We start from the raw sequence: 5,565 nt of genomic DNA, 5'->3' as shown, positions 1-5,565 counted from the left end.
TATCAGCCTTGGAGGAGATTATGTTGAGAAATAAAAAAAAAAAAATTCTTAAAAACGTTGTTTTTCTTGGCCAGGCCGGAAACTTATCAATCCACCCTCGTATACCCCTTCCATTACTTCTGTCCGATTTAGTTCAACTTGTCGCGTTTCAGCGTCATGTGCCGAATCAGTGGGCACATGTCGTTGAAATTGGTTAGTTGCTGACTTCGGTGTAGGTCATAATTCGCGGTAAACTTGACATTATAAATAGTAGAAACAGTATCTCATACGAATTTAAATTTCGCATTCATTTCGGAACGGGTCCGCAGTGAAAAAAATTGTTTAAAACTAACATTTAATCAAGCAAAATAAATGTGGATTTGAATTGTCAAAATTAAAACTCACTGTATATAATTCCTTCCTCAAATACTCCTTAAGAGTCGAATATTCTTTAATTCATAACATGTTTCTAACAAGTAATAATTTTTTCCCATTTTGTTCAAATAAAGTTTTTCCAATATAAAATGAGTTTTTGCTCTAATCATTCCATACATTTGGCTTTAGTCACTTTGTCTACTTGGTTTTAGTCTACTTTGTTTGAACAAAGTTAAGAGGAAGTAAAAATTGCTTGCCTTTAAATAAAGATCAAATTGAATAAGTATGACATTGAGTGCTCAAAGAAGGGTGTTTTAATTCCGAGTGGTGTTTTAATGGAAGAAAAAAATTCCCGGTCATTTCCCAGTATTTTCCCGGTTTACAAACATTTCTCACGGACAATTAAATTTAAAAAATCGAACACGAAATCTAAAAATTGTTCCATTTGAAGTAATAGAAACTAAACTGCAAATGAAAGCACTCAAAGTGAAAGTCTTGAATTTCAAACTTTGGAAATTGAAGTTTGAAAGTTGTCTGATTCAACAATTTTGTATTCGAATGCTCAATAATTTACGCGTATAAAATAGAAGCTACTAACACTTTTCAACTGAAAATTTTTTAATTAAATGTAGTTACACTGCTAAATTAAAAAATTTTAACCTTTCTAAATGTTAGTTCAAAGATTTAGATTCAGTTCCAAAAATATAAATCAACATTATCATTTGTAATGCTCTAAATTGAAGAATCGATGAATGAATTTGAAAATGTTCAAAATTACATTATTAAAAGCAACTTATATTCTAATTCTAGATAAGAATTGGTTGAAAATTGTAACTTTTTTGTTTAATGGCTAAATTTTTATTCTTTTTGAAAATTTATAGTTCAAATGCAGAATTTAAATTCTTTTCGAAAATTCTCTATTTGAACTAAGAATTGTAATTTTTTGTAAAACTTCCTGTTCTAACTAGTAATTTAAATTTTGTTCGAAAATACCTTTTTTCAACACAGAATTTAAATCTTGTTTGGAAAATTTAATTTTCCTTTCAGGATTGTTATTCTCCTGGATAGATTCCAGTTGTGACTTAAAATTGGTTACAAAATTTAAATTCCATTTTACAAAAAAAATTAGAAGTATGTGGAAAAACTTTCTGCTTCAATTCATAATTTTTTTCGTTTTCGGAAATTTCTAGTACTAGCTTGGATTTGGTTAAATCAGTAAAAAATGAAAATTCTCTTTCCAAGCTGAAAGTTAAATTATTTTTATTTTAAATAGTTTAAAAATCCTTAAAATCATAAAAAATTTTATTTCAAAATCCAAAAGCATCTGCTTGTTTACAATTTTTTAAAATTTGTGTATTTTATAGTTCTGTTAAATTAAATAAATTTTCTTAAAATCACCCACAGTTATTTTTGGCATTTTTTAAAGATCTATATAAATCTTTTTAAATATTTTCTCAAAACTAGTTTATTAAAATAAAAAATTATTTTCAATTTGCGTAGAAAATGTCTTTCATTCTTCTGAAGCCTGTAAAAATTCTTAAAATGCTTCTAAATTCGTTTAATTCGTCAAAAAAAAAAAACATTAAAAATATAAATAAATTTGAAGCAACAAAAAAAGCAATAAAGAAAACTCCCAACATTTTTTCACCGGAAGGAGAGCTATTACATTTGTAAATTTGTTAAAATAATGTTTTCATGCGAAGCGCAATTTTTTTAATACTAAAAAAATCACATTCAAAATAAAGTTTTCTTTTTTTTGAAAATGACAAATGATAATAACAAAAAAATTAACCGCCAATAAAAGTTGTTCCTACAAAAAAAATTCACAAATTTTTTTGAAGCAGGGAAAAACCCCATAAGTGAAACTTTGACGGATTAACTTTGAAATTTTTGCAAGGAAACATTAGGAATTTCGAGGAAATCGTGTGGTAAGAGAAAGAGGGAGAGAGCGCGCATATATGTGCTTTGCTCAGCGTGGCATTAGTGGGTATATCGAAGAGGAGTCTAAAACAATTGAGAATTGCCGCACAAAAAGAAGACGCGAATAGAGAGAGAAGGTATAGAGTATATAAATTATACTTGTAAGAGAGAATCAAAGGAATATGGACGTCGTTCATTCGTTGGAGTTTTTTTTTTAAAAAAGCAAAAAATTCAGATATTCATGTACAAAATATTCCGTTCCAGAGATATTATACAACTAATACTGTCTTTTGATTAAGGGGTAACATCTATGTAAAAATTTCAAAAAATCAATTTTTTTCAAGCTAAATTGGTACGCAATTATGTCAAAAACAAGGTCCCGAAACGATTTCTTAAAAAAAAAATTCACCGAGTTCCAGCTGTCGAGCGCATGGTCCCCCAGCGTGCAGTCAGGCAGTTTTTAAACTTTAAACGCGTTCTTCTCGAAACCACTTTTTTTTTCAATCGGTCACCACGATTACTCCGTCAGTTTTTATCCAATCAATTTAAAATTTTGACAGAATCTTTAAAACATTATTATCCAACGTTTTACGTACGATTTTTTCGATACACATCGTACGTGAGACATTAGCTTTTCATTCCATCTTTAAGAAAAAAATTTATTTCTTTGTCTCAGACAAATATTGGCGACAAAGAGTTGGTGGCCGTGGAGGTCTTTGAAAAAAAAGTAGCTGTACTCTGGGTCCGCTAATGGCGCCATTTTGTTTTTGAACAATTCTAAAAAATTAATTTATGTTCCCTAGAATATGTGTTTTTCCTAAAATTCTTAACTCATTTTTAGTTTCTCATTTAGTTAGGTAACAATGAATGCAAGTTAACAAAATCAGTTGATTTTAAAATATGTGTAATTGCGAATTTTTTCTACGTTTTGCAATAAACTTCTTCTTGGGACTCAAAAATGACCATTTACAATTCGTTTAAAGAGCTAGTCCTACCACTTTCTCTTAATTATTCCATTCTTTGTTTTTTTCTTGTTCAGGATATATTTTTTTAAATATTGGGAAAAGATCTAAAATAATTTATTTAAAAAAGTAATATACTATATAAAAAGTGATTCTTGTTGAGGTTCTCTTATTATATGTTCGTAACTAAAAATTAAAAGCCAAACTAAATATTTCAGAAAAAAGCCACTTTCCAGCACTAATCTGAGAAAAGATAGTTGCCATCAATTATAAAAATAAACATTAATGTTTATTACCTTTCGTTATTTATTACTTTACTTAGTGAAAAGTGGGTAAGAAGTTAAACATTTCAGAGTAAACCGCAAATTATCTCGCAGTAATAAGGAAGAAGACTGTTAGAGCTCGTCCGTAAACCACGTTTCCAGATTTTGATAACTTTGGAGCCCGCCTTCCCCACCAAGTAGTCTACCGTCGCTATTGTCCATGATGTTTATTATAGTCTTTCAGTAGCCCTCTTTCCCCTTTGGACAGGCTACGTAGTTTATGAACAATTCCCTATTAAGAATAATAATTTATTTAAATAATTACTTTTGCTCAATTGGATTAATTTATAACTCACCCTAATTAAAATGTGCAATATTAGTAATAATAATAAATTATTTCAACCATTAATTTTTTTAACTTTCATTTAATATTCAATTCACTCTTACTAAAACGTGGACATAAAATTAAAAATTTCGTAAAAAACCTAAGTTTCTAGCATTACCCAAGCATAATAATATTAAGAATGACATGAAATGGTTAAAAAATTATTTTTAATAGAGAGAAGTAGCAAAAAAGGGTGCGAAAGTGTACACATTTAAATACATTTAAATGCGGACAGGTCAAATTATGATGTTCAGGAAAAGAGGTAGGAGAGATAAGGGATGGAAGTGGAAGGAAAAAGCAGTACAATAGGTGATAGAGCTTGTGTAACTGAGCTTCCTGTTTCCAAGGAATGGGGGAGTGGATCGTCACATGGAAGAGAGAGAAAGAAGTGCAAATGTGGCGCTGATGTATATTGTGGGGGGGGGGGGGGGGGGGGGGGGGGGGTAGGAACGATGTTGTTCGCAGATGATTTTGTAAGGAGTATAAAATTGTTCGATTCGTTAGTGATGAGTGTCTTATTTTACGTAGAGTAGGCGTATGGGTGGAATGTGAATGATGAGGTAAATAGTCTACAGGAGAGATACGTAAAGTGCACACTGAGCTTGGCGAGGAATGCGCCAAACTATATCCTCAGGAGGGGTACAGGAAGTACGAGATTAGGGATTTGAACGGGAGGTCAAGCGTTTCAATAGGAAGAGAATTTTTTGGAAGAGGGGGGAAGTATTTTTGTTAGGAAGCATTAGTCGGATAAAGAGAACAGACGTAGGATTGGGAAGATGGAGGTGAAAAGGAAAAGGTATTTTAGAACGAATGCATGGCAAATGGATGAAGTGAGAATGATACACGAGGAAACACGGAGGGTAAATGGGGTGGTTAAGAGAAATGGCATGGAGAGAGAGAAGGAAGCAGGGGAGGACAGAATAATAGAGTCAAAGTTTAACGGGAACTACGAGTGGATTATGCCTAGGAAGACAGCGCAATATTTGTGTCAGAAAGCAGAGCAAGGAAGTCAGAAATTTACAGCGAGAATGAGAAGCGGATGCATGGAGGATCATCATAGGTTCTGGCTTTCTAGAGAGAAGAGGATGTGCTACTTTTGCGAAGAAGGGGATGCAAAAGTCTACCACTAGTTGGAGGAGTGTGAAGAGATGGAAAGGAGTGGGATAAGTATGGATGTATCGTTGCATGAAAGGGGGGACAAAATTACAGTAGCATGGGTGAGGGTGGAGGGTGTGGGTTAAGATTAAGAAGAAGAGAAGGAAGGAGGAAGACGAATGGAGAAAGAAAGATTGTAAATAGCAGAGGAAGTAGATGTAAAAAAAGGTAAATATTGTAAAAAGTAGATAAGTGTTAGGTGTTAGCCGCAAAGGCAAAGGATGGCAATGCGTGAAAAGGCGAAGCGAGGAAGGCTCTAGGCTCTAAAAGGGAGCGGCTTAGAGATAAGGTGAAAATAGATCTTAATTTTCAAGAGGTTTCAAGACAATTCTATAAAAAATGGAAGTTTAAGCAGATCAATTTTTTTAAGGCCAGCAGGCCAAAAAATAAAGGTTTATCTATCTTATATTATAAATTGGAAACAATTTGCATTGGAAAACCTGCAAAAAATCATAATTAGCGCTCATTAGCGTAAAAACTTTTAACATCTTTAACAAGCTTTACTCCCAATTATTCAAAAATAAAG

Source organism: Belonocnema kinseyi, chromosome 1, assembly GCF_010883055.1.
Source record: "Belonocnema kinseyi isolate 2016_QV_RU_SX_M_011 chromosome 1, B_treatae_v1, whole genome shotgun sequence".
Lineage (NCBI taxonomy): Eukaryota > Metazoa > Arthropoda > Insecta > Hymenoptera > Cynipidae > Belonocnema > Belonocnema kinseyi.
This window is presented reverse-complemented; position numbering follows the sequence as displayed.